The sequence below is a fragment of the Saimiri boliviensis genome, chromosome 2 (assembly GCF_048565385.1).
Source record: "Saimiri boliviensis isolate mSaiBol1 chromosome 2, mSaiBol1.pri, whole genome shotgun sequence".
Taxonomy (NCBI): domain Eukaryota; kingdom Metazoa; phylum Chordata; class Mammalia; order Primates; family Cebidae; genus Saimiri; species Saimiri boliviensis.
In genome coordinates this window covers 2,798,715-2,811,933 of record NC_133450.1, presented here as the reverse complement: position 1 = coordinate 2,811,933, position 13,219 = coordinate 2,798,715, and the positions used below count along the sequence as shown (strand labels likewise).

The 13,219-nt window shown below is 46.5% G+C and overlaps 1 protein-coding gene across 3 annotated transcripts in view; it reads left to right on the top strand.

Annotated features, from left to right (window-relative positions):
• Nucleotides 1-247: 247 nt before the first annotated feature.
• TMEM266 (transmembrane protein 266) overlaps nt 248-13,219 on the top strand; it is a 138,360-nt gene continuing 125,388 nt past the window's right edge. For 2 of the 3 annotated variants that reach the window (XM_074392633.1, XM_039468819.2), the window contains exon 1: nt 248-358. The gene's annotated coding sequence lies outside the window, so the exon portion shown is untranslated. Of the gene's footprint in view, nt 359-411; nt 5,488-13,219 lie in introns of those variants that run through there. The other variant, XM_074392631.1, reaches the window with a different exon arrangement.

The following is a 13,219-nucleotide window of genomic DNA, read 5'->3' as shown; positions in this document are numbered from 1 at the left end:
CGCGAAGCCCGCGCTCCGCGTGGCGGCCCCGCAGGCGGCCGAACCCCCGACCCCCGCCCCGCTCGGGCCGCCGGCCCGGGCCCGCCGACGCCGCGGTTTCCTAGACAGCCGCGCCGCGGTTCCGCAGCCTCGGGAGCGCGCGCGCGCGCGCGGCCGGCGGGAGGCGAGGGCGCAGGCGCGGGCCCGGCCGCGCCGCCAGCGCGAGACCGCGCGCGCGCGCCCCCGAGCGCGGTGGGCGGAGGGGCGGAGGGAGCGGCGGGGCCGCGAGGGGGCGGGGGGGCGGAGAGGGGAGCCCCGGGAGCGCGAGCCGCGGCCGGCGCCGCTGCAGAGCCGAGCGAATCCCGAGCCCGGGCAGCAGGTATGTGTCCTCGCAGCCGGCCGCGGCCGCGGCTTCCCCGGCCTCACTGCCCGAGTCCTGTGGTCGGGGCGGGGGGTGGGGGTGCCGGTCAAGGTTTGCAGGGTGAGTGCCCGGAAGGGCTGGGATCTTGCCGCTGACCTTCATCCCCCTGGCCGGGGGAGCCAGGCGAGGGTGCGTGGGGGCAGCCCAGGGCTTCAGCTCCAGCCTGGGGACCTGCTTCTTGTCACATGCTTCTTATTTATTTTTGCAAACTGCCCTGGTTCGGGTCCAGCTGCCGATGCTTTGCCTCCCATTCTTTGCCTCTGTGTGCCATCTTGCATTTATTAATAAAACATGCAAGTCGGAGGGGGGGGGGTTGCTGCTGGGGGGAATCCCATTGCAGTATGGCAAGCGAGCGCCTATTTTCGGTTTTCAGACTTGGTATAGAGGTGGAAATCCCACACCCTGGGGATTTGTGGCTTGGTTGGTCGTGACCACCTCCTAGTGGGCTTCCCCCGTTTGTCGGGAGGTACCCCCGCGGCAGGATGGACTGTCTAGAAAGAATGGTGGCTTTTCACCGTCAGGCCAGAATCCCCTTCAGGGGACAGGTGCAAGCTAGGGCAGGCAGTTCCCTGCTTCCTAACTTGCCAGGGAGGCTTAAACCTTGAAAATTGCCTCCCTTGATGGCCGAGAAAAGGCCTTCAACAGAATCCCTGGGACTTACATACTCAAACTCATTACGGTTTTGCATCTGAACATGACTAAAGCTAGCCACCTGTTGGAAGTCAGACCCCATGAAGCCCCCCATAATCTAGCTCACTAATCCCTGTTTCACAGTCACCAATACTGAGATAGCAATAGGCCCATGTGGGTTCTTTCTGTCCTCTTTAATGCTGCCTGGATTTTGTTTCTTTTAAAATAAAACTACCTATGATTTGATGTCCTATATGGTAGAGGTTGAAATTACATGATTTGTTTATATTCCATACGCCTATCACATCATATCCTAAAGACCGAATTTCTCTTCAGTGCATACGTTTATTTCCCTGGCTTTTCACCTTGCTTTGAGCAACGGTGGGAAAAGTGGGATGTGTGTAACTGCTTACCTCCTCCCCCCACCCTAAAATATTGTGATGAAAAGAATAGTAAGAGCTAGAAGCAAAAAATCAAAGTGGGGTATCATAAGATGTTGGGATATGATAGCTGAACCGTAATTGCTTCTAAAATATGTCAGAGTGTCACATCTAATCACGAGAAGGACATGTTTCTTCAGTGTTCATATGTACCAGGTACTGAGCTAAAACTATTTGTGTATGATCTCATTTAGTCCTCATAACAGACCTCTCATGTCCATGCTGAAGATGAACAAGCCAAGACTTAGAAAGGTTAAATAACTTGCCCAAGGTCACACAGTCAGGGACAGGGTGAGGATGCAAACTCAGGCGCATGGGAATACTAGAGATGGGGAGCACCGAGGGGGCTCGTAATCCGGGTGCTGCTGCTCCATGTACCTTTTCATTAAAATCAAGCTTATGCATGAGCACATTGGCTTGGGTCCGATTTTCCATTTCATAGATTCCACACCAACTCTGTGGCTTTCCAGTAAGAAAAGCTGTTGTTTCAGAATGGGTCAGTATGGAATTTTTTGAGGTGGCACTGAGCCTATGAAAAGTGGGGTCCAAGATGTGCTTCCATTTAATTCTCCCATACAAGGAGTTTAGTTAAAGTTGTTTCCCTCCAGATTTAAACCTATAAAATGTATGTGCATCAAGTAGAATGAATCACTCTCATTTTCCATGGTCACATCCCACCCGACCCTACTTGCTGCCCTGCATACTATCTTCTGGTCTCACTGTCAGTCATCAGAGCAACACTGCCTATCAAACTTGCCTGTGAATCCCTTAATGGGAGGAAGGAATCCATACCCGGATCCTAATCCAGTCTCTCTACGATTGTAGCAATTAGGCTTTCAAAGTTCTTGGACTCTGTGCATTCAGCTATGTATGTATATTTAATCTTTTTTAAAGTACATTATTATAATGCAGTTATTGGATTTTGTTAGACATTCCTAGCAGTCCTCATGGGCTCAGAAATTGCTGTAGTTGCATCAGTGAAAATTCACCCAGTGGGGCTGATAGCTTTTCTACTCAGGTCATATAGCTGAGATAGTGGAGAGAAAGGTATAGGTAACAGAAGGAATTATTTGGAAACTATGTCCCATGCAAATTATAGCTTTTAGTTATAAATTGGTGGATAATATAAGACTATCTCTTTTAATTCTATAAGTTCTGTTTTTTCCCTTGATCAATGTGATTGGTTTTCGAGCGCCATGATGTTACCTTTTTCATTACACTGTGTTCTTTTGAAACGGTATAGCAATTTGTACATAGCATTCTTATCTCATGGAAAACACTCCATTTGGGAAGGACACATTCCCTGGTGTTTACAGAAATGCTGAGACAGGAGCTTTCTGTCTTGGGGATTTCCAGTCTACGATCAGATAAACTCAAGATGAGTCCTGATGTTACTGGGCAAGAAGCAGAAAACGAGAGATGTTGCTTGATTTCTGGGGAGAAAATGAATTTTCCTATGGGGAGCATTACTGTCTTCCTCAGTTGGGAATCTCATGATTGAAGAGTTTGAGAAACTGACTAGTCTGTCTTCCATTCAAGCAGGATTTCATTTAATGCAGAGCTGAGAAGGCTTTATGGTACAAAGCCCAATTCAGGAAATGTAAAAATGTTTCTGGACTACATTTTTTTGTTGTTTCTTTTGAAATGTATATTTAAGCTGGGAAAGTCATATGGGCAACTATTAATGCTTAAGCATTATTTTTTTATTCCCTTCACCAGAGTTTTTTGGGAAAGTGGGAAAAGAGTAAAAGTTTTCTAAGCTATGAAACTCACAGGTCTTGTGGTGATTGATTATAATGAATATTTTAGTACATTGTTGAATAAGACACCAAGAACTGGGATATTTGTTTTCCTTGACTGACCTTGTAAGTTACTTCGTTGTGAAATGTGGTTTATCTTATAGTATTTCTTAATTTAGTATTCTTTAAAATGAGATTTTTTTTCAGTTGTTGACAATCTTGAATCACAAAGAAGTTCACAGATTAATTTTAAGTACTTGATTTTCATCAGTCCCTCTCTCTGCTTGGCAGCCATAGTAAAGATTTTCATTTTCTTTTTTTTTTTTCTTTTTGAGACGGAGTTTCGCTCTTGTTACCCAGGCTGGAGTGCAATGGCGCGATCTCGGCTCACCGCAACCTCCGCCCCCTGGGTTCAGGCAATTCTCCTGCCTCAGCCTCCAGAGTAGCTGGGATTACAGGCACGCGCCACCATGCCCAGCTAAGTTTTTGTATTTTTAGTAGAGACGGGGTTTCACCATGTTTATGAGGATGGTCTGGATCTCTTGACCTTGTGATCCGCCCGCCTCGGCCTCCCAAAGTGCTGGGATGACAGGCGTGAGCCACCGCGCCCGGCCTAGATTTTCATTTTCTTTAGAAAGGAGTTCACTTTCCATCCCCTTTCAAACAGACCCAGTGGGAGTTCACACATGTTACCCAAGCATACTTATTCCAGGACCTTTTCCTGTGATCCAGGTCTCATCTGAGATCCTGAGGCTTCCTTTGGCCCTTTTTGCACTCAGTTTCCCCATAGAGAAGAAGTAAGAGTTGGATCACACCAAGTGGGCTTGGGTATGCGTGGGATGGAGGCTACCGAGGACCAGGAGGTCGATTCTCCTGCACCAACACCAGCCTATGTTGTGATCTCTGCTTGCCAGTGTAATATGTGCTCATTGTAAAACGTTCAAACGTTACAGAAATATAGAAGGTAGAAGCTTAGTGGTCCAACTTTTTGGGAATCTTTACCCCTCAGCACTGACCACCACTAACACTTTGGTGTAGATTCCTCCAGATAGTTGAATGCCGAAACTAAAATATTCCTGTTTTCCAACAATAACAGGTATGTACCATTTCGCAGTTGGTTTTCTCGCACTCAGCCCTCTTGGAAGCCCTTGAGTGGAATACTTTTAAACACCTTTTACTCAATTGCACTGGGAGCTAGATGAGAGGAGCCCTGTAACCGGGGGAAGAGGAGGAGGAACTGATGTTTGGTGGGTAGGAACGTGTCGTGTGCTGTGTCCTATGATAGGAAGTTTCACGTTCCATATTGCAGTGACCACCCTTTGCGGTCAACTGTTTATAGATGAGAAGTAGGGGAGCCCAAGGTACACCACCTAAGGGCAGAGCTGAAATTTGAGCCCAGGTCAGCACAGCTCAAACTCTAGGCTCGTTCCCTTTTGCACTCTGACTGCAGGATGAGGCACTCTCTGCCCCGTAATTCTCTGGCCTCCAATCCTATTCTGCTCCATCCACACTGGCCTCCTTGCTGTTCCCCCTGCCCTAGGCCCTTAAGCACTAAGGGTTCTGTCCCCTGGAATACTCTTCCCGCAGATAACTTCATGGTCTGCTCCCTCCCGTCCTTTCAGCTTTGCTCAGAGTCTAACCCACTCCCACAGGCATCCCATTCCTCCTCCCTGCCTTGCTTTTATTCATAGCACCTCCTAGCCTGCTATATTAATTAGTTGTTAAGTTTATCGCCCATCTCCCCCGTGGAATGAATGCTCCAAAGGGCAGGAGTCCTGTCTATTTCGTTCACTCCCCCAACCCTGGTACTGTGGGAAAAGCACCAACAAATCACTGTGGCATCCTTGAGTCTTTCCAGCTTCCCACACTTTTTGTTTTTGTTAGTCCTTACTGTTCTCTGTAGTGAGCAGTGAAACCTCTGACATGCAAAAGCTTTATGTCTTGTTTGGGGGAACAGCAAGAAAGTGGAGAAGAATCTGGAAAGATCTGTCTTAACTCTTGAGCCCGTGTTGGGGAGAAAGGAACCTGTGAAGATGGGGAAAAGGTCGCCTTAGGGTTGGGATGTGTGATGAGACAGCCAAAGGTGCGTGGAGAGTTGGCCTGTGATGGAGAAGAAATCTGTGTGGGTTCCCTTGTATTGGGGGTGCATAATGTTTTTGAAGAACTTCTGAAGGAGACTCTGGATTCTTCCAGCCAACCATCAACTGTCCCAGTCGCCTGAGTCACTAGAATGGAAAAGGAATCTATGGTCATTCCCACCGGCTGTTTACACAGACAGGTAAATCCTTGCACTGCCTGCATTAGCCTGTTGCCTTTTTTTTTTTTTTTTTTTTTTTTTTTTTTTTTCAGAGACAGAGTCTTGCTCTGTCGCCAGGTGCCAGGCTGGAGTGCCATGGTACGATCTCGGCTCACTCCAACCTTCACCTCCCGGGTTCAAGCAGTTCTCCTGCCTCAGCCTCCCAAGTAGCTGGGATTACAGGCACGCGCCACCATGCCCAGCTAATGTTTTGTATTTTTAGTAGAGACGGGGTTTCACCATGTTGACCAGGATGGTCTCGATCTCTTGACCTCGTGATCCACCCGCCTCAGCCTCCCAAAGTGCTGGGATTACAGGTGTGAGCCTCCGCACCCGGCCTGCCTGTTGCATTTTTAAAACATCAAGTATTTGTTGGTATCATCCCTGTTTGAGCCAGGGCCTGAAAGCTCACTGCCAAAGCACTTACCCTGTGCGTCTGAGAAGCATCACCGCCTGAGATCTCTTTGGCATAAGCAGTCGCAGGAAGGACTCTGCATCCATCCTTCATATGTCTGTTGTTTGCAGTCGTTCTTGAGCGGCAGTAAAATCGTAGGCGCTTTGGGACTAATTCATCTGTAGAACACTTTAGAATGGACGACACTGGGATGTAAAGGGAGTTCATGGTTATGGGAAGAAGCCTGGGGGAAACTGCTCCCCAGCCGCTGGGCGGCCTCCTCTCCTGCTCCTGGTGGCTTTAATTGCTGCTCTAGGCTGTCTGAATTACCTGCCAGAAGAGGATTTCCCCTTCAAAAAACACAGCCTCCCTAAAACTGCTTTTGATTTGTAATAGAAACTACTTAGTAGCTAGGACAGAGGCCTTGATAATTCCTATTCCCAGAACTCATTCAAACAAGGAATTTTAATAAGTATTTTTGCCCTTTGCAGCCCAGGGTTTTAGAAGTCCAGGCAGCCGTTCTCCAGATTTCAGTGTCAAGCCATCACGCATGCAGCGTTTCTGCTTCTTTCCCTTGGCTCCAAACAGGTCTGAAGCGAGTTACTTTATCTATGATTCCTTCACACTGTCCCAGTTGCCATTTTGCCCAGCCAATACAACACATAAGGCTAATTAACCTTCCGCCCATGACAGTTTCCTTTGAAATAGTCAGATCTTTGATGCAGGGCTTTTAAAAAACAATTTCTATGACACTTAACTAATTCTTCTTTAACTATGACTCCTAAAATTTGTTAGCTTTGCCCATCAAAACAAAAGAACTAGGTAAAATATATTGCAATTCCTCAATAAAGAAAAGGTTCTGGCTGGGTACGGTGGCTTATGCCTGTAATCCCAGCACTTTGGGAGGCTGAGGCAAGTGGATCACTTGAGGTCAGGAGTTTGAGAACAGCCTGGCCAACATGATGAAACCATGTCTCTACTAAAATATATATATATACACACACACACACACACACACACACACACACACAAAATTAACTGGGTATGGTGGCGTGCACCTGTAATCCCAGCTACTGGGGAGGCGGAGGTTGCAGTGAACCGAGATAGCACCATTGCACTCCAGCCGGGCAACAAGAGGGAAACTCCATTTCAAAAAAAAAAAAAAAAAAAAAGAGAGAAGAAAAGAAAAGGGTCCACTGTTTTGGGACATAGTCTCAAAAGAAAAGCTTGAAAATTTCTCTCCCATCCCTCCCTGTCTTTTCACTGCCAGTTTCTACGCAAGGCTTTATCTGCTGTCACTCCCCTTCTTGATAGCCTGCAGGTAGCCCCTGCCCTCACTGCTCTGCTACAGAACTCTTAAAGGTCACCGGTGATTGCCTAATATAAATCCAATGGCTGTTTCTCAGATTTCGTTCATGATGGCTCAGCAACATCTGACCCCGTTGACTCCCTCTACTCCTTGAAATGCTGTCTGTCGGCAGCTCCTTCCTAGCGGTGTCAGTGTCTGTCTGGTTTCTCCTCTGCTGTCACGCTTCCTGTTCTATCAAGAGGCAGTCTGAAGTGCTTAAGAGTATGGGCTCCGTGCGTGATGTAAATCCTGGCTCTAGCACTTGCTAGAGTAGCTTTGAGCAAGTTATTTAATCCCCGCACCTCAGTCTTCTCATCAGTAAAATGGGGGGAAGAAGAGTAGCTACTGCAGAGGATTAAATAAATAGTATGCTTAGTAAAGGGTAAGCACCCAACAAATGCGATTTTTTAAATCACATAACTTCCTGTTATATGATAATAGCCTGTAACTTCAGGATAAAACCCTAGTGGCTCCCTCTGGCCATCCGGACCTCTAAGGTTCCGCACACCCTTCCCAGTGTACGTCCACTTCTGAGGCTTTGTCCCTTGCACTCCCTACTGAACCACCCTCACCCCTTCCTCTTCTGCCCCTCGCAGGCTTCCCTGGCCTGAGGAGGGAAGAATGCTGAGGGCTACCCCTGCCCAGGAGGCAGCAAGCACAGCCTGCTTTGTAACAGAAGACAGCCTCCCTTGGGCACAGAGCCTATCTCCCTCAGACAGAGTATGAATTACTTAAGAACACCAGCTGTGATTTCTACTTTTACAAAATATCTTCCTGAGCATTTAGCACCGTAACTTTACACACAATGGGAATTTAACTCATATCTTTTAACTGCCAAAACATGATAGTTTTCCTTGGCCCTTCCAAAATCCTTTTTCCTCCTAAATTGAAACCTGTATTGATCAGCCCTGGAGCCCATGTCAGCTTGGTATGGGATAATTGCGTCAACCCCACAGGGAGAGTTACCCATGTCAGAACCTTTTTGGAATAAGAAGGATATAGAGAAATAATTAAAATAATGGGGGCACAAAGAGTGATAATTTTTTTTTTTTTTTGCCCACCTGCAACTGTCTTGGTTGAGTTATAAGGGAATAATAATTTAATGCTTTTAAAAAGTATCTTGAAGTCCTACCAACTTATAAAGCTGTTAGAATTTTTAAGAAGTGTTTAGGAGTTTTTTTTTTTTTATACGCTCTATTGTCAGAGTAAAATGAGCTGTGAAGGTGTGAGCAGCAAATCTATCAGCCCTTCAGACTTTGCCGTAGGCCTGCTCCTGAGCCCGTGTGCTCTAGTCGTGCCTGCTTTCTCCTTCCTGCCCTGGTTAAGAGGACACTGAAGTTGGATGAAAATCAAAGGAAGGGTTGCCTACTTAAAAAAAAAAAAAATTAACCCCTTTATTTGGCATTGTGGGTTGGCATGGCAAAGACAGCCTAAGTTTTCATCAGCATCTGCTGTGTGTGTCCCTGGGGTCATGAAGACAGCCCTAGCTATGCTGCCAGTAGAACAGCTTCCCACCCTCCAGCCCTGGAAGCCATTAAGGACCATGTGCTTTGCATGTTCAACACTGTTGACACGTGGGGCCAGGTAGTTCTTTTTTTTCAGGGGCTGTCCTGTGCATTGCAGGATATTTAGCGGCATCCCTGACCCTTACCCACTAGATGCCAGGGATACTACCATGACCACCCCCCAGCCTCAATGGTGACAGTCAATCACTGTCACCCCAGTGAGGACAACCCAGAATGTCTCCAGAAATTGCCAAATGTCCCCTGGGGTGCAAAGTGACCCCCATCTGAGAACCACTCTCCATGGGACTAATACAGAAAACTCAGCGTCTTTCTAGTTTATAGAATACAGAACTTAGATAGTTTGGGTCAAATGAAAATAAAGATTGGGTTATAATATACATGAAAGGTAAATTTAGGTTTAAAATTACAGAGAGAAGGAAAATGTAGAGTCTATAAGTAGTTGTAGATTATATAATAAATGAGATGTAAACAAATTACAGAAATGCAGACCATCTTCTTCTTTTTTTTTTTTTTTTTGAGACGGAGTTTCGCCCTTGTTACCCAGGCTGGAGTGCAATGGCGCGATCTCGGCTCACCGCAACCTCCGCCTCCTGGGCTCAGGCAATTCTCCTGCCTCAGCCTCCTGAGTAGCTGGGATTACAGGCACGTGCCACCATGCCCAGCTCATTTTTTGCACTTTTAGTAGAGACGGGGTTTCACCATGTTGACCAGGATGGTCTCGATCTCTCGACCTCGTGATCCACCCGCCTCGGCCTCCCAAAGTGCTGGGACCATCTTCTTACTTCTAAAGGTCTCAGGTCTAGATGCAACAACACATCCTGGGACTGTATAAATCATCCTTGGGGCTGGGCATGGTGGCTCATGTCTATAATCTCAGCACTTTGGGAGGCTGAGGTGGGAAGATTACTTGAGGTCAGGAGTTTGAGAACAGCCTGGCCAACATGGCGAAACCCCATCTCTACTAAAAATACAAAAAAGTAGCCGAGTATGGTGGCGCATGCCAGTAATCCCAACTACTCGGGAGGCTGAGGCAGGAAAATTGCTTGAACCCGGGAGGTGGAGGTTGCAGTGAGCCAAGATCGCGCCATTGCACTCCAGCCTGAGCAACAGAGCAAAACTCTGTCTTAAAAAAAAAAAAAAAAAAAAAATCCTTGCATTGGTTTTTATTTTTTTGGCATTGTATATAAGTGCTTAAAGTATGTAATAACACATTCTAGGACTGTTGAAATCATCCTTGAGGTATTTTTTTGGCCCTGTATTTAAGTGCTTAGCATACTTGTAGGCCTTTGACAATAAGTATATCAAACCAAAAATAATTAATATTTCTGGAGAGATCTGAAATATTTGATTATGACTGGAGGGAACTATATTGACCTGCAAAGGGCCAGCTCTCCCCACCAGAGCCTGCTTGTGACCATCAAGCCGCTCTAAAACAGCACTTTCAGGTGCTTCAGGGGTAAAGTAGGACTGACAGGGTACTTTGTGCTTTGGTGAAAGGCCACAATTGCTCAGTAATCTTCATGGCTCTTAGAAAATTTAGCTGTAGACTTGTGTTTTAAAACCCACCTCCAATTGACAGTCATCATTAAATGACTCTCTAAATGCAGTAGCAGAAATTGCATGCCATACCCAAAGGCTAAAAGTGACAGTTAAGGACATGCTTTCTGAAAAACTTTAAGGCTCCGACTTTGGGAGAGATCTGATTTGACTAGTGATTACCTCTGGCTTGTTAATTGCATCAGGGAAGGGAAAGTGTTTACACAGATGATCTCCAAAATGCTTCCTACAAATAGTCTAGAAATAAGCCTTGTGAAGTTTCTTGAATCAAGGAGGCAAGGTAGAATGACTAATTCCATGGACAACTGTATCTTCAGTGTTTCAGACTTGTGCCAACAGGTGGGAGGAACTCCAGAGATCATATCCAGTGCTATGGACTGAATTGTATCCCCTCCAAAAATATATATATGTTGAAGCCCTAACCCCCAATGTGACTTACCAGGAGATAGGGTCTTTGGGAGATAATAAAGGATAAATGATGTCATAAGGGTGGGTCCCTAATCTGATAGTACTGTACCTTTCTAAAAAGAGGAAGAAAGAGATATCTCTCTCCAGCTTCCATGTGAGGACACAGTGAGAAGGTGGCTGTCTGCAAGCCAGGAAAAGAGCCTTTACCAGAACTCGACCATGGTGGCTTCCTGATCCAGGACCTCCAGCCTCCAGAACTGCACGAAAATAACTTTCTGTTGTTTAAGCCACCCAGTCTATGATGTTCTGCTATGGCAACCTGTGCTAACTAAGGCATCCAGCATCCTCATTGTACAGATGAAGAAACTGGATGCAGACAGGTAGACTTGCAAGAGGTCAAGCTTCTAATGAGTGGCAGGGCTGGAACCGAGAGTCTGTGCTTCCTGAGGCCTAATCCAGCGTACATTCTCCTTCCCACACTTTCTCCAGTCATGTGGTCCTCCGACTTATCATCTCTAGAACCTTCACTACGTCACTTCCGTGAACGTCGGGGTCCGTATGCTTGCCCTGCTTATCTCAGGATTGTTGCAAGGATCAGTCACACGGTAGAAAAAAGATAGTTCCTAAACTACAACATAGTTTGCAAATATGTCAGACTCAACTCAGATTGAGCCTAGTTAGCAGGAATCCATCAGCCTCTGGAAGTTGTAAGTCTAGTCAAGTAGGTAGCTCTGTGAGGTCACACTAGGCTGGCTTGACTCATGGGTAGGTTGGCTGTTGGCTTTAGGGAATAGATCAGAGGACAGAGAAGGTAGGAGGAGATAGGGCCTGGTTTGATGATGGACCACCTCAATCGAGGTGAATGCTCTTCTCTTTGGTTGAGTTGTAAAAGCTGAGGTTGATATGAGTTTGCATAGTAAGAGAAATGTTCGTCTTAAAGAGAACAGACCATCAGAGCTGGAGGAGGCCGTGAGAGCTTAAGGTACCAGCCAGAGTCTCTGGTGTTAAGCAACAGAAACATACCCTGATGGGCTGGGCATGGTGGCTCATACCTGTAATCCCAGCATGTGGGAGGCCAAGTTAGGCGGATCATTTGAGTTTGAGTTCAGGGAGTTCGAGATCAGCCTGGTCAACATGGTGAAACTGTCTCTACTAAATACAAAAATTTTTGCATAGCATGGTGGTGGTGCACACCTGTAGTCCCAGTTACTTGGGAGACTGAGGCAGGAGAATCACTTGAACCTGGGAGGTGTAGTTTACAGTGAGCCAAGATCATGCCACTGCACTCCAGCCTGGGCAACAGAGTGAGACTCTGTCTCGAAAGAAAGAAAAGAGAAGAAGGGCCGGGCGTGGTGGCTCAAGCCTGTAATCCCAGCACTTTGGGAGGCCGAGGCGGGTGGATCACGAGGTCGAGAGATCGAGACCATCCTGGTCAACATGGTGAAACCCCGTCTTTACTAAAAATACAAAAAACATTAGCTGGGCATGGTGGCGCGTGCCTGTAATCCCAGCTACTCAGGAGGCTGAGGCAGGAGAATCGCCTGAACCCAGGAGGCGGAGATTGCGGTGAGCCAAGATCGCGCCATTGCACTCCAGCCTGGGTAACAAGAGCGAAACTCCGTCTCAAAAAAAAAAAGAAAAAAGAAAAAGAAAAAAGAAACCTACCCTGATGAACTTCAGTAGTAATGAAAATATATAAACTATAAAATATTGCACAGTTGTAAATAACCATTCTCAGCTCAACTTTTATTGCATTTTTGAATATTGTGCAACTTTTATTATGTTTATTGAATATTCATAATATTGAAGTAGATCAGGAAGGAATATGTTTATCTGGGAGTAAGAAAATCAGAAAAACAGTGGCTTTTGTAGGTGGCTGTCTTATTTTCATCGTGTAATAAGTTTAGAGGCAGCAATCCAGGGCTTGTCCGGCTGCTCAGGGATGTCATCAGCGGCTGAGATTCTATTTAGCATTTTGTTCAGGGTCATGGATGGCTGCTTCACCTCCAGGCATTTCATCTGTGTTCCAGTTAGGAAGAAGGAGGAGGGGTGAAGATGAAGCATGAAAGCCTTGTTCCTTCTAGCTCTTGCCTTCATGTTGGAAAGGGGACTGACTTCTTTATTTTATTCATCAGAACGGTATCACAGGACTTCTTCTGAATGATAAGCAGTCTGGAAGTTCAACTATTTTGCTTTCTGCCCTTTAGAATAGAGGGCGACAAGGAAGAAAGGAATTGAAATGGGACCTGTGAGCCAAGCCTGTTTATGACAGAAGAACATGGCATTTCTGCAGAATCATAAGGTCTCAGAGAGCCAGCTCAGAAAACAAGGGTGGCCAGGCACAGCCTCGAGAGCCTGGGCACTACTCTCATGCTCTGGGTCCCCCACTCCGAGTCAACATCGGTGAAGGACAGACTTGGGAGTTTGTCTTCTCCTAACACGTTCAGTCTGGTTGGTCCAAGGGAAGCAGCCACTCTCAGA